The sequence below is a fragment of the Pinus tabuliformis genome, chromosome 7 (assembly GCF_031772625.1).
Source record: "Pinus tabuliformis cultivar Carrire ecotype Pingquan chromosome 7, CPIR1, whole genome shotgun sequence".
NCBI lineage: Eukaryota > Viridiplantae > Streptophyta > Pinopsida > Pinales > Pinaceae > Pinus > Pinus tabuliformis.
The window spans coordinates 410762440-410781474 of record NC_142293.1 but is presented as its reverse complement, the minus strand read 5'-3'; positions in this window follow the sequence as shown (position 1 = coordinate 410781474).

The following is a 19035-nucleotide window of genomic DNA, read 5'->3' as shown; positions in this document are numbered from 1 at the left end:
ATCTCACACCATAGGCTGGATTTGACATTCAAAGGATTCGGTGCTCCACTAGCCATGTAATTTCTAAAGAGAGGGCATTGTTCTTTAGAGTGGCCTTCTGATTTTCACTTCGTACACCACACTTCTTCTCTAACTTCTTTACTTTTCTTCATATCTTGTAACTGAAAATTCAAATTTGGAAGCTAACTCTGAATCTGTTGCATACCTAGATTGGTATCTCGTATAGGTGAAGCTTCTAATTTCATCGCCATCTCAAGAGCTTCGGCTTGAGTTTCTATCTTTTGTTGTGTCAAAGGAAATCTGATATGTGGTAGAAACGTAGCTATGAAGCATTCCTTATGTTTTTGCGGAGCTATGTTGAAACTCATATGATCCAATAAAACCTTAAATCTCTATTCAAATTCCCAAACAGACTCAGTATACCTTTTCTTGATTTCTTTTAACTCTGTGATACACTGTGATTTAGACTTTGGTTTCTTAAACTCTTTTACCATCGTTGCTTTAATATCTATCAATTGTCTCATTTTATTTCTCAAATAATTATGTACCATGTCAACGCTCGATCTCGGAATGTCATGACGAGCTACTTTTGCTTTATATTTTCATCATGGACCTACTTCGCTTTCCATACTTCTTCGCATAAAAACTAGAATTGTTCTGGATCTTCTGATCCAATTCCTTTAAAAACTAGATTAATATCGTCATCCATATTTGTTCTTGGATGGGGAGAGGGAGGGGGAGGGGTATTCATAAGGGGAGTGGGATGGGTGGTATAGTGGGTAGGGAGATAGAGAAAACCAAAAGCACATTGATTATTACTCTATTCTGGCTTTGATGAACTTTTAGGCTGAAAGGTTGAATACTACGGAGTTACTTCAGGTTTTCAGGGAGTCTTTCTTCACTTTCAAATTCACTCAAAAGAGGGCTATAGTCAGTTTCTATGAAAGTCTTCGGATCTTGGCCACGATATCTCTTTCTAGTGTTTATTCTATATAGTTTTCCACTTCATGTTGTTCCAATCTCTTCTTCGGGTCTTCTCCCAAACATAAGTAAACTAATAACCTTGTTTCATTCATAAAACTCCTTTTTCACACAAAAGAATCTTAATCTAGAGCTTCAAAGATCTCAAGTACTTACCTCGCAGTCCTTTGAAAAAAAAAAATTTGCTTCACTGTAAGGCATAGTCAAGTTTACCATGAAATGAATAATGAATCCTCCCAAGATGCTATCAATCTAGAAATCAATAGTTGTTGAAATCCTATTTCCGGTGTTCTTGAGTCGCTATATCAGTTCAGGAGTCCACTCCTTAGGTTCATCTCCTTTAAAACAATCCTTTCTTTGGGTCAACCTTGATATCCACTCGTACAGTTCAACATGAAATGAACCAAAGAAAATTTTGTCTTGATCTTTGAAAATATACTTCTATAACCACCTTTTATATGACAAACAAGGGCTTCTATTCTCTTTATCTGTAAATTCTCATTCTTTCTGTTCTACCCAATCATGAATTTCCTTATTCGATGAATGCCACAAAAACATATCGCTCAAACAGATCCTAGTCCCCGCAACAAAACCATTTGTTGGCTTTAGGTTGGGCTAACCAAGGTTTGATCATTTTACTGCGCACCATCAAAACCCTTAATCACTGGCCCTTTCGGCAGTGACTTGTAAGCATATTGCAGTCTCACCTCAAGTGATTATGGAGGATGTAACCAAGGTTTTTGCAGCCTTGAGGGATAATGCGATGTGGTATTTTTGTGTTTTATGATACTTAACATTCATACATTACTTCACCACATTATATTCATCACTTAAAAAATATCATATACATCCACAAAACTTCACTGTGATGAAATAAAGTGAAATCATTATGCTACAATAGATAATAAGCAAATAAACACATGAAGACACATATTGTACTATGTTTACTCTTAATGTGGGACTATGTCCACAAGAATGGTTTCTTATAATATAAAATTTGTACAACAAACAGTTCTTGGCCTACACACTCAGCTACGAACTCAGGCCTCTGTGCACTCAACTGCAGAGCCTTGCCTTCCTTCCAAAGTACAGATCAAGAAAGTACAACCATAACGTAGATCTATATCATAATATGATTTATGATTATTCTCCTTATTATTTGACCCTATTATATACTATTATATTGAGGTTCCACCCTTAAAATACCATGGTCCACATACCATGGTCTCTGCAAAACAAGTAGATAAAACCATTACATTTTACAAAATTACATTCTTTTAACAAAAAGGAGGGGTTTCGACCTGCCCCTAAGCCCATATAACACGCAGTATATATACTGCGCAATCCATTTTGACACTCCTCTTCTCCACTGCACAATCCATTTTGACGCTCCTCTTCTCCACTGCGTAGTCCATTTTGGCATTTCGCTACTCCACTGTGTGATCCATTTCGTGCTCCACTGCATCCTTTACTTTGCACTTTGCTCCCTAAAATGTGGAGTCTTCATCAAAATCTAGGCCAAGTTGGACTGTGCCCAACAAACTTCTCCAACCAACACATCATGTCTAGAATCCATCTCCTCGACACCCACTAGGTCTAGTCATAGGATGTTGACATCAATTCCAAATAACAAGGCCATCACCAATCACAAGAATTCATCAATCATGCATATGATTAGTAGCACCAAGATCTTGTTGACATAAATGCCAACAAACTTGCTCTTTGGTATTGATGTCAACCTCAATACAACATGTGAGGCTGACTCATTAATAAAAAATCTCTCCCCCTTTGACATTAATGGAAAAGGGACAGCGTCAATAATGTACTGGAAGAGAAGTGTGCTCCCCCTTTCATACTCAACTCCATATTAATGAAACCCATAGAAGTATCCTCTGTAAGATAAGCATGTAGAACAAGGAAACTAATTGCCAACACCACTACCAATGTCATGCCGACTATGAAACTGAACATGCTCCCCCTAAGCATATAATGGAGTTTCAATCATACACTCTACCTGTTGAAGCAACACATCTACCTACTTAATGAGCCTTGCTGACAAGTGCCAGAAACTGCACCTCATGGACCATGAATCTAACTCACTTTGGACATGATATGCAATACATTACAATACAACACAATGCTTCATGGAGAAAGTACATAGTTGTGACAAGTACATATGACCGACATATAACTCGTCTACACGTATCCCCAACCATGAATACATGGATCCAAGTTTACATCATGCACCCAAATGTGGGGCTATATCAAATATATACATCATGAAACATAAGTTAGACTCCATTGACCCATACATAGTAAATGACCAACCATACTAGACACCAAGGGTCACTCCATGAGAAATGTTGTTAGGTCCCTATAATACTAGTGATTCCCCCATTACTATTATCGTTGTATTCCTTATTTTTATTTTTGTGCCCCTATTATCCCCATATTTTTATTATTGTTCCCCATAGAATCCCACTATTATTATTGTCATGCGGAAAGAGTCGTTAGTGCGGACACAACCGACCTCCCTAGAAGCAAAAGCTTTCTAGTGAGAAACAAAACAAATAAATCCTACATTTCTCTAAACATGCATTGCAAATACAAGTAATCAGGGGATCTTTAACATACCTTTAGTCTAACGCTTTGTAGTAGTCCAGCCTCGCCGATCCGGATGAGCTCCTCCTCTTCGAAACCTGCATTCACTAACAAGCCAAAAGATTAAATAGCACCTGATAAACTCATAAAACAATACATATCTATCATATAGACCAAGGAGTATATGAAACAAACCATGAATAACAATCTGTTGAGAAAAATAAGTTCATTTGCATTAAAAGGTAACAAAAGGAACCATTACAACCTGAGCCTTGGTGTTGTGCAAGTCCCTCCTAGGGTCCAACAAGAGTTTTCCTTTACTTTGATCAGCTCACCCACTCTCAAATAAGGCTAGGAAAGGATGGGAATCTCTCCTCTCAAGCTTTACAAGGGAGTCCTAATTCCAGCAGCATCTACCCTTAGGAATGTTCAGCTTTCAACCTCCCTCCCTTTGGCCCAATGCCTGTATTTATAGTGCTCTAGAGGAACTTATTCAGGTCCACCATCAATGGGATAAGCCCCTCTTTGGATGGGATAGCTCCCCTCTTGATGGGATAAGTTCCTCTTTGGTAGGGATACATGAACCATCTGGAGGCGCTTCATACACGTCAAACAAGCTTCTAGAAGGCTCTAGAAATGACCACAAGTAACTTTTTTGGAGTGAAACTTGCGCCTTTTGACCTTTACAGGAGTACGCACCCATTGCTTTACATACAGAGCGTACAAGTACGCAGGTATTGTGAACTTGGAGTGCGTACACGCAGGTAAGGCTAAGAGAAACTGCGTACCCAGAGATATATAGATTTTTAATGACTTTCTCTCTTTCTTGAAGTTTGACATGGAGAGCAGAGGTATGAGGCTTGCCAAGGAGGATAGTATGACAGTTGATGGAGCCATACTAACTGCAAATAGTCATGGTGACAAATTTTAGTGTAACAGATTGCCCCCTAAAATGCAAAGCCTGTAGTAGATAAGGGTTTCATATTTTCTAGGAAGGGTGAAGTACTTTATCATTTCAAGGATTATCTTGTGGAGAGCCCAGTCGGAACCTGCAAGTATTCAACACAAAATACATATATAAGATCATATCATCGCTGAGGTAGGCATTCCCATACTCAGATTGAAAACTTTAACTAATTGACTATCTACTGCTCTGATACAGGAATGATTCTGTAGTACATCATAATCATAGACTTTTGTAAACACAGTATGGACGCAGCCATCTGTTTATGATTAGTCTACTGTACAATGAATACAAAACTCCTCGCAGCCTGGATGGTGGAAACTAGATCCAGGGTCTTCATTTCTATTTCCCGAACAGGTACGATTCTATCCATGCGAATAAATGAGTTGATGTCGAACATGGTAGAAACCACTTGATTACCAGTCAATGATGTAAACTGTTAACAAGTGTGAGAGAGACCACCAGTGATGTCAATGGTTCTCAAAGTACCCAGTACAATCCATGAGATGTGAATGAATGAGTTGATGTCGAACATTTCACGGAATCCTTCGATCGAAAGTCAATGATGTAAATTGTCGTCAAAGGCGAGAAACCTGCCATTGATGCATGCAGACTTCAAGGTACTGACGATTCCTAGGTCATCTTTCTAGATAATGTGCTAATGTCGATAGAAAGCGACCCGTTTCAGGCAAGCCCACAACACGAAATCATAGATCAAGTTGAAGAAATGTAGCTGTAAGGACTGACTCAGGGATGGTCAAAATGGATGACAGGTATTTTGCAGATGAATGTTTATTGCAGAGACCTCTTGAACACATAACGACACGACAGATGGCTTGGTGAAATTTGACCCAAAGTTAATACCTGGCTAAAGAATTTTAATGTGGTTTGATCAACTGTGAGGCAAAGGATTTTCCTGGTATTCCAAAGGTCTTGGAAGTATGGTCAGAAAAATCTCATCAACTTTCCGTTGATCCATCAACCTGAGTGACATGAGTTTCACTCTCCAATGGAAGAGTGTGATTGACTGTACTTGAATTTAGATCAATCACTCCGTCAGTTGACGGTAGGTTGGGAGAAAGTTTACGGTAACCAGTTGGAAATTCTTGCTGTGGAACAGTAAGTTTTTCCAACAACGTGGAGGCTTCATCCATGTGAGGGCAAATGTGAGTTTGATGACTCCCTTTGCATAACTTACAAGGAAACCTAACTTTACCCTTTTTGCCAGGAGCCTGACTATCACTGGTTGATGGATCAACGGAAAGTTGATGAGATTTTTCTGACCATACTTCCAAGACCTTTGGAATACCAGGACAATTGACAAGGAAGTGGTCACCCTTACACAGCCTGCAAGGGTATTTGGGTTTACGATGCATGTCGGAGTTTTCCTCAACACAACTAACACTTACAATCGTGGTTGGTTGGTTGACTTGTTTCTTATCTTGCTTCTTCTTCTTCTTCTTCTTCTTCTTCTTCCCTTTCTTCTTCTTCTTAGCCTCCTGGTTACTAGCATCAAGGCTTTTACCAGGCGAAGAGGAAGAAATGGAGGAAGAAAAATTAGGCGAAGAAGGTAAAGGGTCAACAGAAGGTTGGTGATGTTGAGATGGTGAACTCTGTTGAAGTGAAGCCAGTGGAGTCGCCATTTTGTCATGCGGAAAGAGTCGTTAGTGCGGACACAATCGACCTCCCTAGAAGCAAAAGCTTTCTAGTGACAAACAAAACAAATAAATCCTACCTTTCTCTAAACATGCATTTCAAATACAAGTAATCAGGGGATCTTTAACATACCTTTAGTCTAACGCTTTGTAGTAGTCCAGCCTCGCCGATCCGGATGAGCTCCTCCTTCTCTTTGAAACCTGCATTCAATAACAAGCCAAAAGATTAAATAGCACTTGATAAACTCATAAAACAATACATATCTATCATATAGACCAAGGAGTATATGAAACAAACTATGAATAACAATCTGTTGAGAAAAATAAGTTCATTTGCATTAAAAGGTAACAAAAGGAACCATTACAAGCTGAGCCTTGGTGTTGTGCAAGTCCCTCCTAGGGTCCAGCAAGAGTTTTCTTTACTTTGATCAGCTCACCCACTCTCGTATAAGGCTAGGAAAGGATGGGAATCTCTCCTCTCAAGCTTTACAAGGGAGTCCTAATTCCAGCAGCATCTACCCTTAGGAATGTTCAGCTTTCAACCTCCCTCCCTTTGGCCCAATGCCTGTATTTATAGTGCTCTAGAGGAAGTTATTCAGGTCCACCATCAATGGGATAAGCCCCTCTTTGGATGGGATAGATCCCCTCTTCATGGGATAAGTTCCTCTTTGGTAGGGATACATGAACCATCTAGAGGCGCTTCATACACGTCAAACAAGCTTCTAGAAGTCTCTAGAAATGACCACAAGTAACTTTTTTGGAGTGAAACTTGCGCCTTATGACCTTTACAGGAGTACGCACCCATTGCTTTACATACAGAGTGTACAAGTACGCAGGTATTGTGAACTTGGAGTGCGTACACGCAGGTAAGGCTAAGAGAAACTGCGTACCCAGAGATATATAGATTTTTAATGACTTTCTCTCTTTCTTGAAGTTTGACATGGAGAGCAGAGGTATGAGGCTTGCCAAGGAGGATAGTATGACAGTTGATGGAGCCATACTAACTGCAAATAGTCATGGTGACAAATTTTAGTGTAACAGATTGCCCCCTAAAGTGCGAAGCCTGTAGTAGATAAGGGTTTCATATTTTCTAGGAAGGGTGAAGTACTTTATCATTTCAAGGATTATCTTGTGGAGAGCCCAGTTGGAACCTGCAAGTATTCAACACAAAATACATATATAAGATCATATCATCGCTGAGGTAGGCATTCCCATACTCAGATTGAAAACTTTAACTAATTGACTATCTACTGCTCTGATACAGGAATGATTCTGTAGTACATCATAATCATAGACTTTTGTAAACACAGTATGGACACAGCCATCTATTTATGATTAGTCTACTGTACAATGAATACAAAACTCCTCGCAGCCTGGATGGTGGAAACTAGATCCAGGGTCTTCATTTCTATTTCCCGAACAGGTACGATTCTATCCATACGAATAAATGAGTTGATGTCGAACATGGTAGAAACCACTTGATTACCAGTCAATGATGTAAACTGTTAACAAGCGTGAGAGAGACCACCAGTGATGTCAATGGTTCTCAAAGTACCCAGTAGTACAATCCATGAGATGTGAATGAATGAGTTGATGTCAAACATTTCACGGAATCCTTCGATCGAAATTCAATGATGTAAACTGTCGTCAAAGGCGAGAAACCTGCCATTGATGCATGCAGACTACAAGGTACTGACGATTCCTAGGTCATCTTTCTAGATAATGTGCTGATGTCGATAGAAAGCGACCCGTTGCAGGCAAGCCCACAACACGAAATCATAGATCAAGTTGAAGAAATGTAGCTGTAAGGACTGACTCAGGGATGGTCAAAATGGATGACAGGTATTTTGCAGATGAATGTTTATTGCAGAGACCTCTTGAACACATAACGACACGACAGATGGCTTGGTGACATTTGACCCAAAGTTAATACCCGACTAAAGACTTTTAATGTGGTTTGATCAACTGTGAGGCAAAGGATTTCCCAACCCAGGTGAATGAAAGTGTCATGTTCAAGAGTGGTAATAAGGCTTCTTTTGAGATAAAGGATAACAAATGGGCTCATTTTTCTCTCTTTTCCCCCACCATTTCTGGCAAGTACCTCTTTATTTTTTACAAGCTTGAGGAGGATAACATATGCTTGATTATAAGCTCATCCTTCGGATGAGACCAACTTAGTTTTGATTCGAACCCTAAGAAGGAGTGGTCCATTCCTGTTTGTAATCGAACAAGTCCTTTACTGTGAAATTTTAACGAGTCCAGTATAGGAGAAACTCAGCATTTTTCAATTTTAGAGAGTCTGAAAAAACTTAAGAAGACTCCAGGGTTGAACTTTTTCGTAAATTTGTGTCTTCCAAGCCCGAAAAAGTATAAAATAATACTTGAGAGAACCGCTTGATCTTGCGACCAAGGAGTACTTTCATGATTAGTGCCTTTGACCTGAAAAGTAAAAAGCGATCAAGGACACGTCGTTTTATTTCCAGTATCGAATTTGAAACGACAAAAATCCGGCAATCTCTTCCTGTTTTTACGGTCAGAAAAGGGCTATAAGGGGACCATCTTTTAATTCCGTTTTAACGAGTGTAAAAGAAACGCTCGGCAACTTTTCATGTTTTAGGAGTCAGAAAAGGGCTTAAAAGATGACTCTGAGGATTCACTTTTTCGTAAGTTTTAACGAGTTCGAAAAAAATGATAAAAATGTACTCATGGTTTTCACTTTTTCGTAAGTTTTAACGAGTTCGAAAAAATGATAAAAATGTACTCATATGGCCGACTTTCAATTTAATTTACGAGCAGGAAAAGACGGAAATGACTCAGCATTTTCATTTGTTTTACGAGAATGAAAGATAGCAAAATAATCTCGGGATTTTCATGAGTTTAACGAGTCTTGAAAATAACTGAAATTGACTCGAGATAGGTTTCATTTTTACAAAAGCTTGAAACAGAGAAAAACTATGCTTCAAAGTAGTTTCATTTTTTCACAAGCTTGAAACAGAGAGAAAACTGTGCTTCCTACCCCCTAAGCATAACTGCTAGAGTGCATGCCCAAAGTTTGATTCATTTTTTAACGAGCTTGACACAAGACAGGGAACTATGCTCTAAAATCCTTGATTCATTTTTTAATGAGCTTGACACAAGACAAGGAACTATGCTCATAACTACTCTCTACAATCTACCTACTTAACCTACCCTTGTTTCATTTTTTAACGAGCTTGACACAAGACAAGGAACTATGCTCAAAAAGTTCGCATGCCCCCAGTATAATGATGCAAAGCGAGGTACATGCCCCCAGGCTTCATTGCATTCAACCAGATGGATGGAATGAAGGTTTACTTTCAATATTTAACTTGAAAAGGGAGTTGTTTCATTTTTAAGGAGGTTGAGACTAGAAGAAACTATCCTCACAACATTGATCATGGCTTCCAACTGGAAGAAAGACATGTCAATGGACACACCTTGATCATGGCTTCCAAGAGGTCTTCATCAGAAGGAAGAATACTTCTCTGGAAGGAACACATGTCAAGGGACTCAAAAGGGATAAGAACATCGTGTTCAAGTAATCCCATAGAGTTTTCCATGTCAATTACCAGATCTAAATCAAAGGAATATGAGCAAACAGTGAGAGGCTCACTTACATCGGTAACTGAAAACATGGGACCAATTGCCACACAATTAACCCGTGGCAGGGTAGATACCACTTTAGAATCAGGAACATTTAGGGGTGTCATATTATTGGTAGTCGAAACAAGACTAGGGAACGAAAGCTGGTCTACAGTCACAATACTGCCATTGTGAGGGAAAGACATCACGGGAAAGAGTGTCGATATGACAGCTTTCATTGCATAAACATAGTCTCGCCCAAGGAGTAAATTGAAATCCAAGGGACCTCGAACTACCGTAAGATTAATACAGACAGTTTTACCTTCCAAGGTAATAGAAAACTTAGGAAGGATCCCTAAAGGTTCACTAATGGTTCTGTTAAAAGCTTTCAGATTCTGCGTAATAGGCGCAAACTGAGGGGAACCCAAAGCTTTCCAAACAGTTGAGGATAAAATACTAACAGAAGCACCTTCATCTACTTGAGTACGATGTATGTCCCTACCACCAGCCTTGACAATGATTTGGAAAGGGATGGAGGAAGGAAGACGAGGTTCTATCAGTCTATTCCAATCAAAGGAAAAGACCTCAGTGCTTGGAGGGGGTTCTGTAGAAATAGGTGAAATGCCCCCCGGCATAGAAGAATATGATGTAACAAGAAGAACCTGAGCGGTATGAAGTTCACTCTCTAAAGGGAAAGTGGGATCGACCGAATGTGAAATTGAATCAACCGCTTGATCAACTAATGGATCATCAACCTGAGTGACATGAGTTTCACTCTCCAATGGAAGAGTGTGATCGACTGTACTTGAATTTAGATCAATCACTCCGTCAGTTGACGGTAGGTTGGGAGAAATTTTACGATAACCAGTTGGAAATTCTTGTTGTGGAACAGTAAGGTTTTCCAACAACATGGAGGCTTCATCCATGTGAGGGAAAATGTGAGTTTGATGAATCCCTTTGCATAACTTACAAGGAAACCTAACTTTACTCTTTTTCCCAGGAACCTGACTATCACTGGTTGATGGATCAATGGAAATTTGATGAGATTTTTCTTACCATACTTCCAAGACCTTTGGAATACCAGGACAATTGACAAGGAAGTGGTCACCCTTACAAAGCCTGCAAGGGTATTTGGGTTTACGATGCATGTCGGAGTTTTCCTCAACACAACTAACACTTACAGTCATGGTTGGTTGGTTGACTTGTTTCTTATCTTGCTTCTTCTTCTTCTTCTTCTTCTTCCCTTTCTTCCTCTTCTTAGCCTCCTAGTTACTAGCATCAAGGTTTTTACCAGGCGAAGAGGAAGAAATGGAGGAAGAAAAGGCGAAGAAGGTAAAGGGTCAACAGAAGGTTGGTGATGTTGAGATGGTGAACTCTGTTGAGGTGAAGCCAGTGGAGTCGCCATTTTGTCATGCGGAAAGAGTCGTTAGTGCAGACACAACCGACCTCCCTAGAAGCAAAATCTTTCTAGTGATAAACAAAACAAATAAATCCTACCTTTCTCTAAACATCCATTGCAAATACAAGTAATCAGGGGATCTTTAACATACCTTTAGTCTAACGCTTTGTAGTAGTCCAGCCTCGCCGATCTGGATGAGCTCCTCCTTCTCTTCGAAACCTGCATTCACTAACAAGCCAAAAGATTAAATAGCACCTGATAAACTCATAAAACAATACATATCTATCATATAGACCAAGGAGTATATGAAACAAACCATGAATAACAATCTATTGAGAAAAATAAGTTCATTTGCATTAAAAGGTAACAAAAGGAACCATTACAACCTGAGCCTTGGTGTTGTGCAAGTCCCTCCTAGGGTCCAGCAAGAGTTTTCCTTTACTTTGATCAGCTCAACCACTCTCAAATAAGGCTAGGAAAGGATGGGAATCTCTCCTCTCAAGCTTTACAAGGGAGTCCTAATTCCAGCAGCATCTACCCTTAGGAATATTCAGCTTTCAACCTCCCTCCCTTTGGCCCAATGCCTGTATTTATAGTGCTCTAGAGGAACTTATTCAGGTCCACCATCAATGGGATAAGCCCCTCTTTGGATGGGATAGCTCCCCTCTTGATGGGATAAGTTCTTCTTTGGTAGGGATACATGAACCATCTGGAGACGCTTCATACACATCAAACAAGCTTCTAGAAGGCTCTAGAAATGACCACAAGTAACTTTTTTGGAGTGAAACTTGTGCCTTTTGACCTTTACAGGAGTACGCACCCATTGCTTTACATACAGAGCGTACAAGTACGCAGGTATTGTGAACTTGGAGTGCATACACGCAGGTAAGGCTAAGAGAAACTGCGTACCCAGAGATATATAGATTTTTAATGACTTTCTCTCTTTCTTGTAGTTTGACATGGAGAGCAGAGGTATGAGGCTTGCCAAGGAGGATAGTATGACAGTTGATGGAGCCATACTAACTGCAAATAGTCATGGTGACAAATTTTAGTGTAACAGATTGCCCCCTAAAGTGCGAAGCCTGTAGTAGATAAGGGTTTCATATTTTCTAGGAAGGGTGAAGTAATTTATCATTTCAAGGATTATCTTGTGGAGAGCCCAGTCGGAACCTGCAAGTATTCAACACAAAATACATATATAAGATCATATCATCGCTGAGGTAGGCATTCCCATACTCAGATTGAAAAATTTAACTAATTGACTATCTACTGCTCTGATACAGGAATGATTCTGTAGTACATCATAATCATAGACTTTTGTAAACACAGTATGGACGCAGCCATCTGTTTATGATTAGTCTATTGTACAATGAATACAAAACTCCTCGCAGCCTGGATGGTGGAAACTAGATCCAGGGTCTTCATTTCTACTTCCCGAACAGGTACGATTCTATCCATGCGAATAAATGAGTTGATGTCGAACATGGTAGAAACCACTTGATTACCAGTCAATGATGTAAACTGTTAACAAGCGTGAGAGAGACCACCAGTGATGTCAATGGTTCTCAAAGTACCCAGTACAATCCATGAGATGTGAATGAATGAGTCGATGTCGAACATTTCACGGAATCCTTCGATCGAAAGTCAATGATGTAAACTGTCATCAAAGGCGAGAAACCTGCCATTGATGCATGCAGACTTCAAGGTACTGACGATTCCTAGGTCATCTTTCTAGATAATGTGCTGATGTCGATAGAAAGCGACCCGTTGCAGGCAAGCTCACAACACGAAATCATAGATCAAGTTGAAGAAATGTAGTTGTAAGGACTGACTCAGGGATGGTCAAAATGGATGACAGGTATTTTGCAGATGAATGTTTATTGCAGAGACCTCTTGAACACATAACGACACGACAGATGGCTTGGTGACATTTGACCCAAAGTTAATACGCAGCTAAAGACTTTTAATGTGGTTTGATCAACTGTGAGGCAAAGGATTTCCCAACCCAGGTGAATGAAAGTGTTGTGTTCAAGAGTGGTAATAAGGCTTCTTTTGAGATAAAGGATAACAAATGGGCTCATTTTTCTCTCTTTTCCCCCACCATTTCTGGCAAGTACCTCTTTATTTTTTACAAACTTGAGGAGGATAACATATGCTTGATTATAAGCTCATCCTTCGGATGAGTCCAACTTAGTTTTGATTCGAACCCTAAGAAGGAGTGGTCCGTTCCTGTTTGTAATCGAACAGGTCCTTTACTGTGAAATTTTAACGAGTCCAGTATAGGAGAAACTCAGCGTTTTTCAATTTTAGAGAGTCTGAAAAAACTTAAGAAGACTCCAGGGTTGAACTTTTTCGTAAATTTGTGTCTCCCAAGCCTGAAAAAGTATAAAATAATACTTGAGAGAACCGCTTGATCTTGTGACCAAGGAGTACTTTCATGATTAGTGCCTTTGACCTGAAAAGTAAAAAGTGATCAAGGACACGTCGTTTATTTCTAGTATCAAATTTGAAACAACAAAAATCCAGCAATCTCTTCCTGTTTTTACGGTCAGAAAAGGGCTATAAGGGGACCGTCTTTTAATTCCGTTTTAACGTGTAAAAGAAACGCTCGGCAACTTTTCATGTTTTAGGAGTCAGAAAAGGGCTTAAAAGATGACTCTGAGGATTCACTTTTTCGTAAGTTTTAACGAGTTCGAAAAAATGATAAAAATGTACTCATGGTTTTCACTTTTTCGTAAGTTTTAACGAGTTCGAAAAAACGATAAAAATGTACTCATATGGCCGACTTTCAATTTAATTTACGAGCATGAAAAGACAAAAAGGACTCGGCATTTTCATTTGTTTTACGAGAATGAAAGATAGCAAAATAATCTCGGGATTTTCATGAGTTTAACGAGTCTTGAAAATAACTGAAATTGACTCGAGATAGGTTTCATTTTTACAAAAGCTTGAAACAGAGAAAAACTATGCTTCAAAGTAGTTTCATTTTTTCACAAGCTTGAAACAGAGAGAAAACTGTGCTTCCTACCCCCTAAGCATAACTGCTAGAGTGCATGCCCAAACCTTGATTCATTTTTTAACGAGCTTGACACAAGACAGGGAACTATGCTCTAAAATCCTTGATTCATTTTTTAATGAGCTTGACACAAGACAAGGAACTATGCTCATAACTACCCTCTACAATCTACCTACTTAACCTACCCTTGTTTCATTTTTTAACGAGCTTGACACAAGACAAGGAACTATGCTCAAAAAGTTCGCATGCCCCCAGTATAATGATGCAAAGCGAGGTACATGCCCCCCAGGCTTCATTGCATTCAACCAGATGGATGGAATGAAGGTTTACTTTCAATATTTAACTTGAAAAGGGAGTTGTTTCATTTTTAAGGAGGTTGAGACTAAAAGAAACTATCCTCACAACATTGATCATGGCTTCCAACTGGAAGAAAGACATGTCAATGGGCACACCTTGATCATGGCTTCCAAGAGGTCTTCATCAGAAGGAAGAATACTTCTCTGGAAGGAACACATGTCAAGGGACTCAAAAGGGATAAGAACATCGTGTTCAAGTAATCCCATAGAGTTTTCCATGTCAATTACCAGATCTAAATCAAAGGAATATGAGCAAATAGTGAGAGGCTCACTTACATCGGTAACTGAAAACATGGGACCAGTTGCTACATAATTAACCCGTGGCAAGGTAGATACCACTTTAGAATCAGGAACATTTAGGGGTGTCATATTATTGGTAGTCGAAACAAGACTAGGGAACGAAAGCTGGTCTACAGTCACAATACTGCCATTGTGAGGGAAAAACATCACGCGAAAGAGTGTCGATACGACAGCTTTCATTGCATAAACATAGTCTCGCCCAAGGAGTAAATTGAAATCCAAGGGACCTCGAACTACCGTAAGATTAATACAGACAGTTTTACCTTCCAAGGTAATAGAAAACTTAGGAAGGATCCCTAAAGGTTCACTAATGGTTCTGTTAAAAGCTTTCAAATTCTGCGTAATAGGCGCAAGCTGAGGGGAACCCAAAGCTTTCCAAACAGTTGAGGATAAAATACTAACAAAAGCACCTTCATCTACCTGAGTACGATGTATGTCCCTACCACCAGCCTTGACAATGATTTGGAAAGGGATGGAGGAAGGAAGACGAGGTTATGTCAGTCTATTCCAATCAAAGGAAAAGACCTCAGTGCTTGGAGGGGGTTCTGTAGAAACAGGTGAAATGCCCCCCGGCATAGAAGAATCTGATGTAACAAGAAGAACCTGAGTGGTATGAAGTTCACTCTCTAAAGGGAAAGTGGGATCGACCGAATGTGAAATTGAATCGACCGCTTGATCAACTAATGGATCATCAACCTGAGTGACATGAGTTTCACTCTCCAATGGAAGAGTGTGATCGACTGTACTTGAATTTAGATCAATCACTCCGTTAGTTGACGGTAGGTTGGGAGAAAGTTTACGGTAACCAGTTGGAAATTCTTGTTGTGGAACAGTAAGGTTTTCCAACAATGTGGAGGCTTCATCCATGTGAGGGCAAATGTGAGTTTGATGACTCCCTTTGCATAACTTACAAGGAAACCTAACTTTACCCTTTTTCCCAGGAACCTGACTATCACTGGTTGATGGATCAACGGAAAGTTGATGAGATTTTTCTGACCATACTTCCAAGACCTTTGGAATACCAGGACAATTGACAAGGAAGTGGTCACCCTTACAAAGCCTGCAAGGGTATTTGGGTTTACGATGCATGTCGGAGTTTTCCTCAACACAACTAACACTTACAGTCGTGGTTGGTTGGTTGACTTGTTTCTTATCTTGCTTCTTCTTCTTCTTCTTCTTCTTCCCTTTCTTCTTCTTCTTAGCCTCCTGGTTACTAGCATCAAGGCTTTTACCAGGCGAAGAGGAAGAAATGGAGGAAGAAAAATTAGGCGAAGAAGGTAAAGGGTCAACAGAAGGTTGGTGATGTTGAGATGGTGAACTCTGTTGAGGTGAAGCATCCGGTTGAGATGGAACAATTGGAGTATTTTGGGCCAACGAAGTTGAAAATAACCATATCGGTAATCCTATTGTAAATCCAGGTAATGACAAAGTAGCCATATAAGGAGGACCAACATTTCCAAAGTAAGGAAAAGTACTAGGATTCTCGTTAGGAGGGGTTCCTAGGTTGGTAAATTCTGGAACGTTTGCCATTATATTCAACTTCAGTGAATTTTATTAACAATTTATAACTAAAATTAACAATTCACAATTCACACCTAACAGTTAAAATTCACAATTCACACCTATGGTCTCTAAAAGTAAAAACAAACAAATTAACACGCGATATCAAATCTAGGAGTCAAACCACACATAAACAATAGCCTTCCAGACTGAAAACACTAGTTGGTGATGAAATCCAACATCGCAGAATTCAGTACAGAAGTGGCGGGTGGAACAGTTACCCCGACAACCTGCTTAATGAATAGACTGGACCAAGTTCCTCCACTTTAACCGTCTCGAGTGAAGTGAACCCCCCAGAAAATCCAAGTGAGTCTAGCCGACGTCTGCTCCAGGTACAGTGGGATCTTCCCTCCACCGTCACCTTGGGTAGAACCCTAAAGATAATGGTCACTAAGGTCACCAACAGCAACAAATACACATGGGGGAACAGTCTACGACATGATAGCACGCAAGGGCAGAGTAACAAGCTCAATCCCCTTGCCGGCTCCTTGACAATAATCCAAGGTTTACCGATAAGTGACCCCAGGCTCCTCGACAATAATCCGAGGTTTACCGTTTGTAGTACGTGCGTATCTGGCGTCTTTCCCAATGAAGGAGGATTGATCCCCTCACTGGTTCGGACACGGTCTCGTGCTTCTCCTTTAAGAGGAGCTTTCCCAGAGCATAAATGTAATAGTTGGATTTATCCTACCACAAGATGAGCTACTTGTTTGGTTTTGCTGTCTTGGAGAGTTAATTACTCTCCTACTCCAAGACACTAGCCTAAGCTATGTTGGTGTATCAGAGCCCTAGAAATGTAAAAATTACTAGATGAATTTTAATTAAGCGCTGTGTTATTAAGGCTATTTTTACTCAAATGGGTAAATGGATATGAAACCAATGGTGTTATGACCCGACTCAACTGAATGCAATCAAAGATGATAATGTAATATTTTCAATTCGATGAATCCTAATTAAAGTAAGGAGAGAGTTTCCATTTACTCCTGACAATGCAAAAAATTGAACACTAAGAGAAAATATAACAAATTCTCTAATGCACTAATTTTATCAAGAAAAACTAATGCAAATCAATTCCAAACCATTTTTTCATTTTTTTTTTTTTTTTTGTAAATTCAAATCAAAGAAAACTGATCTAAATCTACTATTGATTTTTCAGAATGTAAACTATGCAATGGTAATCTAAGCACAATTCACTTGAAAAGTATGCAAATGTAATCTATGCACATTTTTCATTCATATTCTGAAAATGAGAATTCTAATTATGCAAATGTGATCTATGCAAGAGAATTCTCAAACACAAGATGATTCTAATGTAATCTAAGAACCAATCAAGTGCAAGTCGAGAAAATTGGGTGAGAGTTCCAAAGATCAAAAATAAAAACACTCAAAGGCGATTAACACTCATACACAATTTAGCCCTGAAAGGACTGAGAGAAACCTCCAAGTAATGACCAAAGGAAAACAAATCAAGAATTTCTCAAAAAGAGACTCAAAACACCCAATTGATGAAAGCTTAAAGTAGGAATGCCAATGAAATTAGCCAAGATGAAAACTTCTGACAGGTGAACAGTGGATCTAGGCAGCAAAAACAAGCTATAAACAAAATCTAAAAGGCAAAAAGAAGAAAATTGAAATTTTCCTAATTTTGATAGGGTACGCAGGCGACCTGTCTGCACAGGTGTGGGTACGCTTTGTGCACAAAGCGACAGTGCATACAGGTACGCACTGTGCTCAACTCAGAGGCTGCGTACTTCTAGAAAAACAAAGAAAAACTAAAATCTAATTTAACCCTAAGCTAGCCCACCCAAATACACAGTCAGACAGCCAAAAACCAGAAAACAAATGACTTTTCTCAGATCAAAAGTTGATACAAAGGAAAAAACAGTCACATCAATGGATTCCCCAGCGGAGTCGCCATTTTGTCATGCGGAAAGAGTCGTTAGTGCGGACACAACCGACCTCCCTAGAAGCAAAGTCTTTCTAGTGAGAAACAAAACAAATAAATCCTACCTTTCTCTAAACATGCATTGCAAATACAAGTAATCAGGGGATCTTTAACATACCTTTAGTCTAACGCTTTGTAGTAGTCCAGCCTCGCCGATCCGGATGAGCTCCTCCTTCTCTTCGAAACCTGCATTCACTAACAAGCCAAAAGATTAAATAGCACCTGATAAACTCATAAAACAATACATATCTATCATATAGACCAAGGAGTATATGAAACAAACCATGAATAACAATCTGTTGAGAAAAATAAGTTCATTTGCATTAAAAGGTAACAAAAGGAACCATTACAACCTGAGCCTTGGTGTTGTGCAAGTCCCTCCTAGGGTCTAGCAAGAGTTTTCCTTTACTTTGATCAGCTCACCCACTCTCAAATAAGGCTAGGAAAGGATGGGAATCTCTCCTCTCAAGCGTTACAAGGGATTCCTAATTCCAGCAGCATCTACCCTTAGGAATGTTCAGCTTTCAACCTCCCTCCCTTTGGCCCGATGCCTGTATTTATAGTGCTCTAGAGGAAGTTATTCAGGTCCACCATCAATGGGATAAGCCCCTCTTTGGATGGGATAGCTCCCCTCTTGATGGGATAAGTTCCTCTTTGG